Here is an 18,777-nt window from a genome sequence, read left to right on the forward strand (position 1 = left end):
CCAATGATTCCCTTTTTGTTCTAGTACGGCTGATACTGTGTGTGAAACCAGCACTGTGATTTTTTTGGCCTAAGGTAAATTTCTGGGCCTCTTGGATATTTAGTACTACAGCTGCCACAGCTCGTAGGCACCCTGGCCACCCTTTGCTTAGAAAAGTAGGCCACAGCTCTTTTGTAGAGTCCCAGTTGTTGAGCTAGGACTCCCAGAGCTATACCTTGTTTTTCATGGGAAAACAGCCAGAAGGGTTTAGTAACGTCCATAATTGTAAATCCATAATCTACACCAACCTGTCATTCCCAAGAAGGTCCTGAGTTTCTTTACCGTTTGAGGGAGGGGGGGTTCTGCAGATGGCTTCTTTTCGCTCCATTCCTAATTCTCGTTGTCCTCCAGATAGCTCGTATCCAAGGTAGGTTACTTGCTGTTGCACCATCTGAGCTTTCTGGTGAGAGACTCGATACCCATTCAGTCCCAAAAAGTTCAACAAATTAATAGTCCATTGAATACAATCAGACTTTGTTTCAGTTGCTATTAATAAGTCATCCACACACTGTAGAAGAGTTCCGTCTCTGGAGGGAGGATCCCATGTCTCAAGTTCTCGTGCTAATTGGTTCCCAAAGATGGTTGGACTGTTCTTAAAACCTTGGGGTAACACTGTCCAGGTAAGTTGGGTTTTCCTACCAGTAGTAGGACTTTCCCATTCAAATGCCAATAGGTTTTGGCTCTCCTTGGCCAGAGGCAAGCAGAAGAATGCATCTTTCAAATCTAATACTGTAAACCATATTTGTAATTTAGTAAGTAAAGTATAAGGATTGGCCACCACAGGGTGTAAATCTTTAAAATTGATGGGTTTTAGAAAGAACACCTTTTCCTGTTGGCCAGTAGCTCCCACTACAGTCACAAAGTCTTTACTCACAGATATCAATTCTTGATTTAAAACAGAGAAAGAAGCACCTGTGTCTACTAAGAATTCTACTTCTTTCTCTTGTCTCCCCAGTCCTCCTCTACTTTCAGAGAGCCTTCCCCTTCCTCGTCCTCTAAATCCTCCTCTATTCACCATTCCTCTCTGTTCCAAGGCTGCCTCCGTGCGGCGGGAGGTTAACACCACAATCCTTCTGCCACTCCGGGTGATTCCGCAAAGTAAAAAACATATCCGCATACATAACCTCATCCCATTTTCCTTCTCTCCATAAGAACAACATTAACTACAATATAGTATTATAATTTAAAGATCCATTAAAGGGCCATTTTTCACCATATTCTAATTTGTACAGGGGCCACCACTGATTACAATATTTGATTAGTGTTTTCTTATTCACACTCCCACCTGGTTGTCCCCCTATCTCTTTCCAATGTGCTAAGTTACATCCTAGGGGGCTTTTCTTTACAATACCACCACTTTGCTGTCCCCCCATTCTACCTTATTGATTCTGTACTTCCGTTATTCTCCCACAGATTATTTTAATAACCTCAACCTGTCGTGCTTTATCCTCCCACTCTGACCACGTTCCACAATTCTCACATTGAATATCTCATCCAAATACAACCCATAAATTTTGGTCACAAATAAAACAATTCACGAGGAAAAGCGGTTCACATTCATTTTCAGGATGAGACACACAGGTCTCCAGGTTTTCCACACTCACTTTGCAGTCACACCGCGTCTCAGTCACTCACCAGTCACACCAGAGTTAACTCAGCTCATTCACACTTAGTTGCCGATTTCGCAGTGCCTAACGAATATATCCAAATTCAATACCAATAAACCAATATCCAAGTTCGGTGCCAGTAAATCCGTACCGCCAACAGTACAAACTCATGCGGGTTACATAATTGTACCAATACCAAAAGGCACGTTATTGCAGAAGTACAAGGCTTAACCCGTGCCTGTACCAACGTACTAAATACCAAATGTATACCCTCAGGCACTAGTAGCCTGGTATACGGCGCTCAGCATAGGACGTCTCCTACAACTTACAAGAACCTTCCAAATGACTGGTCCCAAATTCCAAAACAGAAAAGATTTAAATAATACCTTTTTCCTTTAGATGGTCCTTGTCTGCTCCCGCAGTGATCAGATTGAGGCGAGGAGTCCCTCTGGGAAATCCTGGGGGTACCCTAGGGAGTCCTGTTCTCAGCGGGTCCTGCAGCCGAGCAGAGCGGGTCCCATCTGGGGTGCCAAATTGTTGCCGTGAAAAACTGAAATCAGAACTCAATAGTTGGGATGACTATTAAGCAGGTATTCTTTATTGCAGGGCTGGGCAGCACTGGGCATTGCTCCGCCACAAGTGCTCCCCCAGGTTAGCACAACACATCAGTTCATATACAGAAAAATCATACATATTCATCAGATTTCCTGAAAAGGGCAGTCTTATGGTGATGAGTTCCCAGAATTCATTTACATAGTCCAAGCATGTGTAGTAAAATTAGGGTTAGGGTCTTTTCACCCTCCCGGTGGTCTTCCATAGTCTTCCTCACGTTGTCCACTAGTTGAACTTTGGGCTTCCTTTGTCCATGTATAGTCATAGAATTAGCTCATCAGTCCTTCGGCCTCGGAATGTTACAAGGGGGTCGAGTTAAGCTAGTTCTTTGGTGCTTATCTTTGGCACAATCGTCCTGAGTTCCTGTTATCAGTGATTTAATTAGGAAGCCTAACGAGCTTGCTCAAGGCCTGCTTAGTCCTATCATGTAAGAAGTCACAGGAAATGTCCCACCATCAACTCTGCTCAGCAGGTAACCAAAACTATCTTTGCAGGGGAAGAGAACAACAGAGAACAAGGATGCAAGTGAAACTAAAAAAAATGCAAGTCTATGTCTTAGTCAAGGATTGTCAGGGATTTAAAAATGCAAGTCTATGTCTTAGTCAGGGACTGTCAGGGATTTAACCCTTTCATATTACTAGCCTAGGTAGTAAACCATGAAGAACCCCTTAGATCTGCCAAAAAGGTAGGAAACTAGGGGAAAGATAATTTCGGCAGGGGGAGATTGCAACCACCAACTCACGGACCACCTACCCCAATTATACCACTGACTCAAATTGTCACCGAAATCAGGAATCAAACTCCTTAATACCAATGTAGTATTAAGAAGCAGGCATTCTTTATTACGGCGCCGGATGCACGGGGGATCGTTCCACCTAGCGTGCATACCGCAGGTTACATCAGCCGAAACTTATATTGTCCAGTTACATACATATGCATCACATTTCCCGGAATGATAATGCATATTCATTCTATTTCCTGGAACTAATTATCATATTCGCGTGGTCATTACGCATGCGTCCTTGAGCTCCGAGGAGCTTCCGTGGGGGTCTCTGGTGGTCCTTGGTGGTCATACAGGTGTGTCCTTTAGTTGACCCCTTCTTCTGGACATGCGCAATCCCACCTTGCTTATGTAACTTGCTCCCCTTCTTCATGGTGCATGGTCCCTAACAATGATTTGGCACCCTTAACACAAACCAATTATTCTAACCACCCTCGACTCTTTGTCAAGATGGGCTGGGGCTGTACTGGGAACATAGCAGCATGTCCATACTACTCCTTGTCCAATTGTCTTTGGGCATAGTAGCATATCCATAGCCATAGGTGTACAAACACAATATTAAAGCATTGTCTACCCTGCTCCTATCTCTATGTTGCTTATTTACAAAAGAACAAACTAATAATTTTGGTTACATCTGGTTACATTTCCCCCCTTTGGAAGTTTTGAAATAATCATCTTTTCAATACTTCCACTCTTAATCTTTCATAACTCAACATAAGCAGGTGGCTTCTCTCCTGGCATTGGTGTACGACGCTTCATCACTGATTTCTGTGTCAACATTTTCTTTAAACATTGATAAAGCAAACAAATCACCAAAACAACTGTAATCAAAATGATTAATGTCTGTAACAACTCAGTTATCCATCTTTTAAGAGGAAATCCAAAATGTCCCAAAATTTGGCCTAACCAATTTGTTTGCATTTCACTCCTTAAACCTTGAGTCTGCTGTGCCACCCTCTTCATGTCATCTATTTGTTCATTCAAAGCAGCTGTAACATTTGGGATGTGCACACAGCAATCTTGATTTCTGTAAATCCACAATCATCACTTCAATTCCCCCATGTGTTTCTCTCTTTTTTCCTCTACTATTTTATCATTATTTGTGGGGTAACTATGACTTGTCTGGTGGATGTTACCCACCTCATTTTCTACTACTCTCAACTCTTCTGCCAATAATCTATCCAATTTACCATAATTTGGTTTCGGGGTTGGAAGTTTTACCTATTTTACTGGTACCAGGGCAAGGATGCTTTGCTCCACTGCCTCTCTAGCAGTTTTATCAGCCAATCGGTTGCCCACATTTACCATGGTTTGTCCAAATTGATGTGCTTTACAATGCATTACCGCTACTTCCTTGGGCTGCTGGATGTCCTGGAGGAGTTGAAGAATTTCTTCCTGAGCTGACAACAGTCCTCTTTCCTTCCAGATAGCTCCATGTGTGTGAATCTGCTTTCTGTGCTGATGTATTCACAGGGAGAGCTTCAGCTTTCATCACTTGGGTGGTGGTAACCACTGCATACCCCGCCATCCGTTTTCCATCTCAGACAAAGCTGCTTCCATCCATAAACAGCTCCAAATCAGGATTAGGCAATGGTTCGTCCTTCAGGTCCTGTCTGCTAGAATATACCTGTTCAATAGTTTGCAAACAATCCTGGTGTAAAGACTCACCCATTTCTGAGCTCAAAAACATTGCTGGGTTCGCTGCTGTTGTAGTTTTAAGTTCCACATCATCCTGTTCCAAGAGAGCGACCTGGTATTTAAGCATGCAGCCTGGGGACTGCCATTGCCCCCCTTTTTGCTCCAAGACAGAAGTTACCATATGTGGGACATAAACCATAATTTTCTGCCCCATGGTTAATTTCCTTGCTTCTTGGATTAAGAGTACAGTTGCTGCCACAGCTCGCAAACATCCAGGCCATCCCTTGCTGACATTATCCAATTGCTTAGAAAAATACCCAATGGCCCGTTTCCAAGTTCCTAATTTTTGCGTCAACACACCCAAAGCAAGATGTTATCACTCATGTACAAACAATTCAAAAGGCTTTGCTAAATCTGAGAGTCCTAACACAGGTGCAGACATCAAAGCCTTCTTCAGATTTTTAAAAGCTGTCCAACACTCAGGTGTCCACAACAGGTGATTCTCCTGGGATCCTTTCAAAGCTGCATAATTGAGGATCCACAATCGACACCACCCGACCATACCCAAAAATGTCCGCAATTCCCATATCGTTCTGGGTTCTGGAACTTGACAAATTGCTTCCTTTCTGCCTGCTCCCAATCTTCTTTGTCCTTGCGAAATTTCAAAGCCTAAATATGTCACAGTCTCTTTCCCAATCTGGGCCTTGCTTTTTGATACTCGGTATCCTGCTTGTCCCAAAAATTCAACAAGCTGATGGTCACTTGTAAACAGTCCTCTCGAGTCTCTGCTGCTATCAAAATGTCATCTACATACTGCAATATTATTCTTTTTTCCACACTTCCAATTCCTTTGCCAACTGATTACCAAATATTGTAGGACTATTTTTGAACCCTTGAGGTAGCACTGTCCAGGTGAGTTGTGTCTTGCATCCAGTGGTGGGGCTTTCCATTCAAAGGAAAATATGCCTGGCTATCTTTGTCTAGAGGCATGCAGAAGAAAGCATCCTTGAGATCAAGTACAGTAAACCACTTATGTTTTTCTTTTAAGGATGTCGACAAGGTATATGAGTTAGCTACTACTGGGTGAATGTCTTAAACAATCTGATTCATGGCTCTTAAATCTTGAGCTAACCTGTATTCCTTGCCATTCTGCTTTTTCACTAGCAATATCAGGGTATTATATTCTGATTCACACTCTATCAATAATGCATAATTCAAAAATTTTGTTATTAATTCTTCCAACCCCTTTCTAGCTTCCCACTTGGTAGGATACTGTTTTGTCTTACCGGTTTAGTTCCAGATTTTAGAACAACCTTTACTGGTTCTGCCAATTTAGACCGACCTGGAATTCCACTAGCCCATACCAAGGGTGTTACTGCATCCTCTACTTCTGCAGGAATTTCTTCCTTCGGTCTTGGTGTGTTCTGTAACATAAAAATTCTCGCTTCCACAGCTTTTGATTCAGGTATTAACAGGTGAGTCTCCCCATTTTTAAAAATTATTTTGTGCATTCAATTTACTCAATATATCTCTTCCTAACAAAGATGATGGACATTCTGGCATATACAAAAATTGATGAGTTACCCATTGCTTTCCCAATTTGAATTTCAAAGGTTGTAAAAACGGCCGATTTTCTTCCACCCTGCTCCCCCATCAACACTTACAGTTTTATGACTAAACCCCCCTTTGCATATATTTAATACCGAATATGTTACCCCTGTATCAACTAAAAATTCTGCTTCATCATTCCTCAGCTTTAATGTAACCAGGTGTTCAGCTGGGGTTGACTCCCCTGGTCTCCTTCAGTCCTCATCATTCAGAGTCATCAACTTAATTGCCTGTAGCGAAAGATCCAATTCTCTCACTTTGAGACATTCCCTTTTCCAATGTTACAGGCAGAGCAACATCATCTTAAACTCTTATTCCTTCCCTGTTTTTTTCCAAAGTCAATACCATAAAATTTTACCGGATAATCCCACACTGTTTTTGCCACTCCAGATGATTTCTCAAAGCAAAAATAAATACCTCATAAGCTATTTCATCTCATTTACCTTCCCTTTTGCAAAATAACATTAATTGCAAGATGGTATTATATTGCGATGGACTATTCTTTGGCCATTTCTCCCCACCTTCCAAAGTATACATTGGCCACCAATGATTGCAATATTCAATTAATTGTTTCCCAGTCAAAGGATCACCCCCCAGATCTTTCCAATGTTTTAAAATATATCCCAAAGGTGTTCTTTGTGGGATGGGTTTCTTACTCGGAAATGTACCCATCTCCCAAACGACTAGTGGTTGTGATTGTGCACTATCACAAGCACTAGTCAGAGGGACCCCAACCCTTGTTGGAGCTCCCTCTGGGATTCCAGCCCCCTGCCAGAAATCCCAACCTTGGAGACTTCAACCCCCCGTCGAAGACTCCCCCTTGGGCCCCGCTCCACAGGCTTTCGCCTAGCAGAGACTTACCAACCGAGGTACCTCTTAGCCCAACCCTGCGTAGCTTTCGCCGCGCCTTACGAGCAGGCTTGGTGGGACTCTAACCCACGTCCTACCTTTGGTGGGACTCTAACCCACGTCCTACCTAAAGTGGGACTCTAACCCCACGTACTGCTCAAAGTGGGACTCTAACCCACGTCCTACCTAAAGTTCTGTTGCCCGTTAAAAGAATGCCTTATTACCTTGTTCCAGGGGATCTTGCTCAGAATTCTTCGGTCCGGGGATCAGAGGTTCTCCCCGAGAATCCCTCGGTGCCGGCTGGAGATCCTGCAATCCCTCGGATCCGTTGAAATTCAGAAGCAGGGTCCCATCTGGGTTGCCAAAACTGTCACCGAAATCGGGAATCAAACTCCTTAACACCAATGTAGTATTAAGAAGCAGGCATTCTTTATTACGGCGCCGGATGCACGGGGGATCGTTCCACCTAGCGTGCATACCGCAGGTTACATCAGCCGAAACTTATATTGTCCAGTTACATACATATGCATCACATTTCCTGGAATGATAATGCATATTCATTCTATTTCCTGGAACTAATTATCATATTTGCGTGGTCATTACGCATGCGTCCTTGAGCTCCGAGGGGCTTCCGTGGGGGTCTCTGGTGGTCCTTGGTGGTCGTACAGGTGTGTCCTTTAGTTGACCCCTTCTTCTGGACATGCGCAATCCCACCTTGCTTATGTAACTTGCTCCCCTTCTTCATGGTGCATGGTCCCTAACAATGATTTGGCACCCTTAACACAAACCAATTATTCTAACCACCCTCGACTCTTTGTCAAGATGGGCTGGGGCTGTACTGGGAACATAGCAGCATGTCCGTACTACTCCTTGTCCCATTGTCTTTGGGCACAGTAGCATATCCATAGCCATAGGTGTACAAACACAACATTAAAGTATTGTCTACCCTGCTCCTATCTCTATGTTGCTTAGTTACAAAAGAACAAACTAATCATTTTGGTTACATCTGGTTACAAAATGATGAAGTTGAAGAAGAACTACTAGGCATGCGTACTAATTTACATGATGGGCGAAAAGATTTTAACCAATCATTTAATAGAAGAATACTGTATATGTATTAGGAAGTTGAATATGTTAATGCTTTGTGTATAAATAACTGTTAATTTGAAAGCTTGGTGTGCTGTCTTGAGACAGGCACCCATATCTGCGCAAATATGCAATAAAATACCTCTGCTCTTTGTGTATATTGGCATCTTGCACTCCGGGTAAACAAACCCCGATTTTTGGGACAACACCAAGATGTTAACTTTCTGAAAAGTCACTGTTAATTATTTGTTTTTATAGGATCAGCATGTTATTAAAGAAACAAATTTCTGACCTTAATTAACATGTGAGTATGATAATCCTAAAATAATTATCTGACCTCTTTAAAGATACAGCTTATGTGCTACTCTGTGCCTGTGTTATATTTAATTAGAAATCAAAATCTAATAATGGATATGTTTATTCTCTAATGAACCTAAATATAGAGAACTCCAAACTATTTGTCACTGCTGTTACAATGAGCTATGTTGTCTGTATAAAAATTTGAATACTTCCTCCCTAATCATCTTTGTTAAATAAACTTATCATTGATTGGGAACTTTACTTCACAGATTAGTGGTGCCCACATTGCTCTTTAAAGCACAAGGATAGCCTAAAATGTCTGCAGATTACGATGTGTAGCTGCTCTTGTGAAACTGCAGCTGTGAATCTAAAAGAGGAGGTAACCATGCAGAAGCACTCTTTTAGATGATCATTAGCACTGTATAAGTACAAGTCTCTTTCACATAGCATTTTTTCTTCTACTAGTATTTGATGGCCAAGTCATTTGCCAAGCACTGAATAATAATGAATGTTTTCTTGAAGTACAGTATTCTGAACCAGTGCTTTTTAAGTGGTTAGTTTTCATTTGACTGCTCCTTTTCATGCAAATTTGAGTGTAGCAGAAAAAGACAATACATTATTGTCGTGGTTTAGCTTCAGTCGGCAACTAAGCACCACACAGCCGCTCGCTCACCCTCCCCCCTCCCCTCGGTGGGATGGGGGAGAGAATGGGAAGGGCAAACGTAAGAAAACTCGTGGGCTGAGATAAGAACAGTTTAATAATTGGAACAAAAAAAATTGTAATGAAAAGGAAAACAATAAGAGACAGAGAGGAACAAAACCCAGGAAAAAAACCAAGTGATGCAACCGCTCACCATACGCCAACTGACACCCAGACAGTTCCTGAGCAGCGGTCGCTGCCCCCCGGCCAACTCCCCCCAGTTTATATACTGAGCATGATGTCATATGGTATGGAATAGCCCTTTGGCCAGTTTGGAGCAACTATCTTGGCTGTGCCCCCTCCCAGCTTCTTGTGCACCTGGCAGGGCATGGGAAGCTGAAAAGTCCTTGACTAGTGTAAGCATTACTTAGCAACCACTAAAACATCAGTGTGTTATCAATATTATTCTCACACTAAATCCAAAACACAGCACTATACCAGCTACTAGGAAGAAAATTAACTCTATCCCAGCCAAAACCAGGACAATTATGCTGTGTTGAGCTGTTGTGACATATGGGACTGAGCTGAAAGCTTGTGTGGCAGAAGGAAACAGCTTAATTTCTCAGATTTATCCACTGGCATCCTACTCCAGTTTTATTTTTCTTTCTTTCTTTTATTTAGAACAAACACATGAAAAATAACCCACAAGGCTTCCTGTCTGATACTGAGGAAGAAGGAAGCCAAGAAACAGTCTCTTCCTTGCCCCCAAATACATGAAAGCCCTAATTCCAGATTCATCTTCTGTGAATGAAAAAAGGACTTAGGTCTAAATACTTCATTGTTTAGTTGTTTTCTTCTTCTTCCCAGGATCTCAAAGTGCTTAGAGGTGTTAGAATAGAATAGAATAGAATAGAATAGAATAGAATAGACTATTTCAGTTGGAAGGGACCTACAATGATCATCTACTCCAACTGCCTGACCACTTCAGGGCTGACCAAAAGTTAAAGCATATTATTAAGGGCATTGTCCAAATGCCTCTTAAACACTGACAGGGATGGGGCATCGACCACCTCTCTAGGAAGCCTGTTCCAGTGTTTGACCACCCTCTCGGTAAAGAAATGCTTCCTAATATCCAGTCTAAACCTCCCCTGGAGCAGCTTTGAACCATTCCCATGCGTCCTGTCACTGGATACCAGGGAGAAGAGATCAGCACCTCCTTCTCCACTTCCCCTCCTCAGGAAGCTGTAGAGAGCAATGAGGTCGCCCCTCAGCCTCCTTCTCTCCAAACTAGACAAACCCAAAGTCCTTAGCTGCTCCTCATAGGACATGCCTTCCAGCCCTTTCACCAGCTTTGTTGCCCTCCCCTGGATGCATTCAAGGACCTTCACATCCTTCTTAAATTGTGGGCCCCAGAACTGCACACAGTATTCTAGGTGAGGCCGCACCAACGCTGAACACAGCGGGATAATCACCTCTTTTGACCGGCCGGTTATACTGTGTTTGATGCACCCCAGGCTGTGGTTTGCCCTCTTGGCTGCCAGGGCACACTGGTGACTCCTCATATTGAGCCTGCTGTCAACCAGCACCCCCAGATCCCTCTCTGCAGGGCTGCTCTCCAGCCACTCCTCTCCCAATTTTTACTTGTGCCCGGCATTGCTCCATCCTACGTGCAGAATCTGGCATTTGTTCTTGTTAACTTTCATGCCATTAATCATTGCCCAATGCTCCAATCTATCTAGATCCCTCTGCAAGGCCTCTTATTCCTTGAGAGAGTCAACAGCACCTCCCAGTTTGCAAACTATCGTCAGCAAACTTGATAAGGGTGCTTTCGACTCCTGCATCCAGATCATTGATAAATATATCGAACAGAACTAGCCCTAGTATTGAACCCTGAGGAACACCGCTGGTGACTGGTCACCAGCCAGCTGTAGCCCCATTCACTACAACCCTTTGAGCCCTGCTATTCAGCCAGTTCTTCACCCAGCCCACCATGAACCTGCTCATTTCACAGTTGGACAACTTGTCCAGAAGGATGCTGTGAGGGACAGTATCAAAAGCCTCACTAAAATCAATAAATACTACATCCACTGCCTTCCCTTCATCCACTAGGCAGGTGACCTTATCATAGAAGGATATCAAATTAGATAGACAGGACTTTCCCTTTGTGAACCCATGTTGACTGTGCCTGAGGATTGCATTGTTCTTTAAATGCCTTTCAGTAGTACCCAGTATGATCTTCTCCATAATTTTTCCAGGAACTGAGGTTAGACTAACAGGTCTGTAGTTCCCTGGGTCTTCCCTCACGCCCTTCTTGTAAATTGGAATAACATTGGCTAGCTTCCAGTCAGCAGGGACCTCCCCAGAGCCAGGAGTTCATTTTTTGAAAACCAGATTTTTGTGTGGTTAACACCTACAACTGTGGCAGTATTTTCAACAGTCTAGCATATACTTTTGCCATAATGAGAGTCTGAAGGAAAGACCTGCTCCCAGTGTGCTTTTTTCTTCTGAATATCTGGCCTTCTCTTTTGATTGATCTGGCATCAGTTCTGTGTTTTAAGTTATAAGTTATAATTAAATACCATACATGCTCTAGCCACAGAGTGGCCACTTCATAATACCCAGAATGGGGAAAAAAAGGCTATCCCCATTTCATAGATGGTGAATCTGAGATGGAGAGGTCATGGGTTTACTGAAAATTGTCAATACATTTTCATACTGAATAGCTCGCTCAGAAGTGGCTTTTAGAGCCTAAATTCAGACCAAAAGAAATATGTCCATGATATTAACATTTCTGGGTTTTAGAACCACAAAGCAAATTAATTGCACTTTGTTCTGGAAATTAGTCATAGTATGCCATAAACATTGTCTGTATCCATTCCGACATTATCATCAGCTTCTTTAACACAGTTTGGGAATATGAGTTAATATTCACTTGTTTTTGAATGGTACAGCAAATACTACATTGTTTCTATGGAGCAGTAAACAAGTACTCTGCAGAATTTAAAGGCCATGACACTAATTGTAATAAAACACACAATTATCTGGTGATTCCCTTTAATTATCAATGATATTGAAAGTAAGTAGTAAGTCTTCAGTAGATATCTCAGGCTAATCCAGTCTAGGGGAGGCTAAATATTTTCTTTGCTGCATAATAATGAAAATTTTTCCATATGTCATGCATATCACAATCCAAGAGGTTTGTGTTTATCCGAGTCTTTTGGCTTTTTTTTTTTCCTCTATAGAAAAGATATGTTACAGTGTAAGAATGTATATGTGAAGTTCTTTGCTTATATTCAGAGATCCACCAACTCCATATCTGTATCTCAGATGTCTGTTTAGGCTTTTTCCAAAGTTATTTTGGGTGTGCCTTATCTTCTTTCTCTAACCTCAGCATGCAAACTGCATTTTCAGGGATCTTTCATTCAGTCTTTTCTGCTTAACCATTAGACATAATGATACTCCAGTAATAAAGGAAGCTTTATTCTCAATGAGTTTTTAACAGTATAGTATCAGGACCTGTCACATAAACACTGTTGACATCAAAGTGATTTTGCAAAAATAAAAACTGAGTTATATTTTCACCTTTCATATTTCGAATACAAAAAGGAAGACTTACTAGGCTGCTTTTAGTACCCATAAGGAGTGAAATTCCAGAAGTAAATAAAAGCTAGCAATGCTAAAATGCTAAAATACAGCAATAATACAGGCAATGTAGTTTCGTCTTCAGGAGCTCTGTATTAAGGCCATCATCCAATTGTTATTAGACTTGCATGCACTCCCTGTTTTATAGCACTCATATCTATATCATTTCAAGACTTCCTTGAAAACTGTGCCATGTAGAACCTGCAGAAGATTTGTACAGGATTGCCACCAATAAAGAGTAAATTGATGTAAGCCCTGCCCTCTGCTTACTTTATGAAAGAGTTTGTTGTCACTGTTTTATCCTGTATTTATTGATAGCCTGAGTTAGGAGGCATATTAAGGGCCAATCTAAAAGTAATTCAAGTCATTAAAAGTCTTTCCACTTTTCTAGTAGGATCCCATAATCCAGGCCATATATTAATTGTTCATGCCCTTCAACCAAATTTTTCAATAATGATTTAAGAGATCCCCAAATACCTTATTTGAGACATATCAGAAGTCCTAGATTTTTGTACACAGACTGTTTAGCACTTTCTGAAAATGATGTCTTGAGCTGGAAATTTTGAAAATTTTGACTCTGTTTTGAAAACAGTCTAAAAATAGTTAAACAGTCTCTCTTTATAATTTGCTAGATACTGGAACGCCACTCCCATCAAACTTAACTTGTCCCTGGACACATTAAGTTCAACACTTGGCATTAGTTTGTATTAGTTCATTCAAATTTGAAAACAATGTTAGAGAACATTTGGACAAATTTCCTGTCTCGGCCAACTGAACAAAAACATGACCTCTTAATATATTTAACTTCTTTTCATTCTGATTTTTTTTTTTGCCACTATCAGCTGTACAATGTTTGACTCGCTTTCTTATTTTATGATGTAGTTACTGATAAGTTACTATGATAAGTTAGTGATTTAGAAGACATGTCTCTGAGAAATATGTTTTCTCAGGTTAGATTTTAAGCAGCTGAATATAAAAATCAGTAGTCCTCAGAGAGAAAGAAAGAAAGAATATACTGAAATAAAAAACTTAAGGTTTTTGAAGGTGGCCTCTCACAGCAAGGTGTCCTTATTGGTCATGTAAAAGACATATCCTTTTTGGATATATATCAGAGAGAATCTCTTATTTGAAAATAGTGAATATATTCCCAAGCCATGTCTTGGATAAGATAAAAGGTATTTCTAAAATTATGTCAGCTCTTAAGTGGTAAGTAATAATCTTTAAGGACCAGGTCTGTGTACTGCAGGCTGTACTTTTAGGTGTTGCTTTCTCTATGGGGAAAAAAAAAAAAGTTAACCCAAGTTAGCAAAGGACTCTGACACACAATATTCAGTTATCAAACATCAAGGTTAGTATATGATGTTACAGGTCTCTGCCAGCAGTTGCCATCTCTATGGCTGTGCCAGCAGAATGGATTGTGAGGGTCCCCTGTCCCCTTCAGCACAAAGTGTACACTTATTGTGTGGTTCCACCTCTGCAGAAACCAGTCTCAAACAGCTGTTATTGTCCCACTTTCCCGTGGGCCCTGGATCACTAGCTGGCATGTTAAGATGAATCCCACCAAAAGCGCAAAAAAATAACGTAATTTTTTTCTTGACAGATCTGATTTGCCCACATGTTCAGCTGTATGAACAGAAGGGCTGATACAAAACTGTACCCTTAGTTAAAATTGTCATTATAGATGTTCCTGAAGCAGTTAAAACTGGTGGCTAATGCTGCCATGATTACCTGAACAAATAACCTGGGACTGACAGCTCTTTGCTCCAGCTGTTTACCGAAGGGGCAATTCTACAATATGAATCTGCTGCTTGAAAAGCTTCCTACCTGTGTGTCCTTCCATGTGTGATTATGACCCTGTTAGCAGTGTCAATTTGACTAATATGTCATCATCTAGCAGGATAGGTATGTTTAATAGTCCAGTTAAAAACAACTGAAAGATATGGGAATGAGTACCTGGAAGATAAGAGCGGAGTGGGAACCTTTTAAATTGGTTCATCTGACACAGAATATGGATTTTGGAGCTGTGCCTAAAGGTACAAGTTTCACATTACAGGCTCTGGGGCAGAAGAGCCACCCTAAAAGGTTCCCACTTCTTCCCCACTCTCTGCTCAAAGGTTAATTTCTGGAAGTACTTGAGCTAGCTCATATAAATGTAGCTCTGGAAAGTCCCCACAAACCGAATTCCCTCTTTCGCATTGCATGCCCTAAAATATGTCATTGGTTAAATTGAACCTAGGGTGTTTGCAGGCATGCTGTAAGACAGCTCTTTTTTTTTTTTTTTACACACTCGAGTAAGGTCCAGACAGAACTAATTGATGACTGGACAATGAGTGAATGAGTGGACCAAGCTCAAAGACTATGCCAATTAATATTGCTGTATTTAAAATGCTAGCAACAAGCTGTTTGAAGTCCATCTCAATGGGCATGTTTATATTTGTATGGAGGAATAACTGCTCCCTTTGGAGGTAAGTTCTTATCTTGTTTCCATTCATTTATATGTAAGAAGAGTAAATCTCTAGTCAGACACCCTGCATAGGAGTAAAGTAAATAGGAAAAGCACAGTTGTGGGATGTTTTTCCCACATGTTTGAAAACTAAAATGAACCTGAAGATGAGCTGGTAGTATTTCCACTTTAGTTTTTCTAAGTTATTAACGAGATAAATAAATGGATGCCTTGAAGGCTGGCTAATTTGTTTATAAGAGTAAATGGCGCTGGTTTTGAGGGAGAGAAAAGCCATCAAACACGTATGTGCATGGCTGTTTATTTCCAAATATGTGAATAATGTCTGAGGTTGTATAATTGATGTATTCAGGAAAGGACTGCATACAAGTTGTTGCCTTTATCCACCAAATAGAACTTTTGCATATTTCCCGTATGTTAATGAAAAACATTTTATGAAAAATTAGCAGCTTCATGCTTTGTAGCTGATGCCAGGTTTTTCCATGGACCAGTTCAAGGCAGAGCAAAGAGAAAAAATGTCTTGTTCTAGTGCCTGAATTGCTCAAACAAGCTTTTACATTGCCCCTCCTCTTCTTAATATTCTTTTTGATGTGAGCTTGTAAAACAGAGGATTGGCTGTTAATCTCTGGGATCTCAAGGGCTTTTGGCAGTGACCCATACTAGATGAATACTAATGATTAGACAGCAGTGTTATCTCCCAACTAAATGAGTGTTGCTTATAAATCACACTTGATAAACTGCAGTTTCATTTCTTCAAAGGGTCTGTACATGTCTATATGCTTTTATAGAACTGCCAGAAGCATTTAATGATTTCATGACAGTTTAGATTAGGTTTATTTTTGTATTTCAGTAGGGCAAAATATGTGAATTTCTACCAAGTGTAGAAAATTGGTTTTTGTTGTTTTTGTTATAAACTCATAATGCAGTGATTAGAATAGAAAGGATATGAATGATTAGGGCAGAGCAGAGAATAGAAGGTGCAAGTAACTGTAGAATATCACACATGAAATGTGGAATGCTTGTGTTGCCTCGCTGTAAAATAACTCCCAAAACACACAGAGTATGTTTAGAGAGGAGACATTGCTTTATTCTGCACAGGGTGCAAGGTGGAATATTTCCACAAATCGAGCACCCCTATTGCGATTCTTTTTCAGTATTTATACATAAAAGTTAACACACCATGCCTATCTAATACATAATCATCAGACTAACTAATCATCCTCTTCTTCCATTGGTCTGTATTTTCTCCGCTTCAAATTAAAGTTGCAGTATGATTTTAATTCACTGCACATGCGCACAAGGAGTGTGGGGGGTAGTCTTTTCGTCCCCCAATTGGGTCGGTGGTCACGATCTCCCCCTGCCGCCTTTACCTTTCCCCTAGTTACTGTTATTCCTGTTGTTTTCATGGTTGTTGTGGTGTCCCTTTATCTTTACGGCTCTCCCGGTAAGAGGATGTTCCCGTTATTGGTCTTTGAAGGGTTACAGCTTCGCATTCTTTGAGGACAAACATATGCTTGTTAGTAAAATATGCAGTGCCCGTACCCTCTTATCTAACTTAGGCATTATGTATTACCTTGAAGATTCTACAATTCTCACAGTCTCGTATGCTAGTTTCTATTTCTAACTGTCTATGATTCTCACACTCTAGTATGCTAATTTCTATTCTAACTGTGATCCCTTCTTAACTAGTGATAACTCTTATACTATTTCTATTACTATTTCTATTTTATTCTAAAATATGATAAAATACATACTCATATACTAAAATATTCTAAAATGCATACTCATATATACACGATTCAAGGTGACGATTCCCCCCTTTGGAAGTTTCAAATATTTAATTTGAGACTTCCAACATCTCTGGTTAGCATTACATTTCCGACAAACACTGACATCCAATTCACAATGCTTTTTCTACCCCAGTTATGTTTTTCAAGATTCCCATATGAGAGCAATTGAATACCTGAGTACAGTTCCATTTAGGGATGTACTCTCCTTTGGGATTCGTGATGATCTCTTTATATTGTTTTTTTCCAATTTGTCTTATTCATGTATAAATAAGACTATGCCTAGTGTACAATCCAAATCAACATAAGCAATAACCTGATCCCAAGTACAATTCATGGATTGTCCCTTTTAAATTTCAGTCATAAAGGGCTTTCATTCTGGTTCTCCACGGTCCACTTCTCTGGTGGATGTCCTTTCTTAATCTGAGTGTAATGGATCCATGGCTCTACTCCATCCAGCTTGACTGCAGTGTATGTAGTCAGGAGGACTTGAAAGGGTCCTTTCCAATGTTCTTTCAGAGGTTCGTTGTTCCAAGTTCTTAGATAGACCCAATCTCCTGGCTGAAATTTGTGAACTGCAGTATCCAGGCCCAAAGGGATTCTCAAATGTAGATACCTGTTAAGAGAAGACAAAACCTTCCCTAGAGAGATCACATATTCCTTAAGATATTGTTTCCCTATTAATTCTATAGATCCTGGCTCATGATTAATACTCTGATACGGTCTCCCATATAATATTTCAAAAGGGCTAACCTTTTCTCTGGACCTTGGTGTAATCCTTGCTCTTAACAATGCTAACGGGAGAGTATCTGGCCACTTTAACTGCACTTCTTGAGAAATTTTATTTAATTGCCTTTTTATTGTTTGATTCATTCTTTCTACTTTTCCACTAGACTGCGGCCTCCATGGTGTGTGTAAATCCCACTTTATTTCTAATATTCTTGCTAATGACTGGAGTGCTTTGGCCACAAAATGGGGTCCTCGGTCCTTGGACATTCCAATTGGAATCCTGAAATGAGGAATTATTTCTTTCAGTAATATTTTAACTACTTCTCTAGCATAGTAGTTAATATTTTAACTACTTCTTCTAGATTGGTGCGACAGGGAAAGGCTTCTGGCCATCCAGAGAAAGTATCCACTAATACTAACAAATACCGATACCCATTTTGCCTGGGAAGTTCCAAGAAATCTATTTACCAATAGTCACCAGGAGTATTTCCTTTCTTAGTTTTCCCGGGTGGAGGTCTGGGTTGAGTTCGAGGATTGTTTCGCTGGCAGATCTCACACTTCTTGTTAATACTCTTGGCTATATTTCCCATCCCTACACTTAAAATGTGGAGTTTGACATTGTCCATAAGAGCTTCTACCCCCCAATGTGTTTCTCTATGTTCTTTTTCCATAAATTCTCTCATAATGTTTGGAGGTACTACTACTCGATTATCTTCTGTGATCCACCGTCCATCTTTATTCTTCTTTGCATTGAGCAATTTGGCTAATTGATCATCTTCTCTGTTGTAAGTCGGCGGTCCCTTTAAGTCTTCATACTTTTTAGGCCATATTCCCAAAACTTGTTGTTGCTCTGCTGCTCTTTTAGCTGCTAAATCTGCCCGTCGATACCCAATCACTTCAAGGGTATTTCCAAATTGATGAGCCTTACAGTGCATGATTGCTACTTGTTCAGGCAGTTTAATAACCTGTAATAATTTTCTCATTAGTTCTCCATACTT

The 18,777-nt window shown here is 40.7% G+C and overlaps 1 protein-coding gene across 1 annotated transcript in view; it reads left to right on the top strand.

Moving 5' to 3' along the window:
• LOC140651224 (zinc finger protein 608-like) overlaps positions 1 to 18,777 on the top strand; it is a 150,733-nt gene that overhangs the window by 42,947 nt on the left and 89,009 nt on the right. The gene's annotated exons all lie outside the window — the stretch shown is intronic.

Source organism: Ciconia boyciana, chromosome 4 (assembly GCF_034638445.1).
Source record: "Ciconia boyciana chromosome 4, ASM3463844v1, whole genome shotgun sequence".
In the NCBI taxonomy this organism is placed as follows: Eukaryota; Metazoa; Chordata; class Aves; order Ciconiiformes; family Ciconiidae; genus Ciconia; species Ciconia boyciana.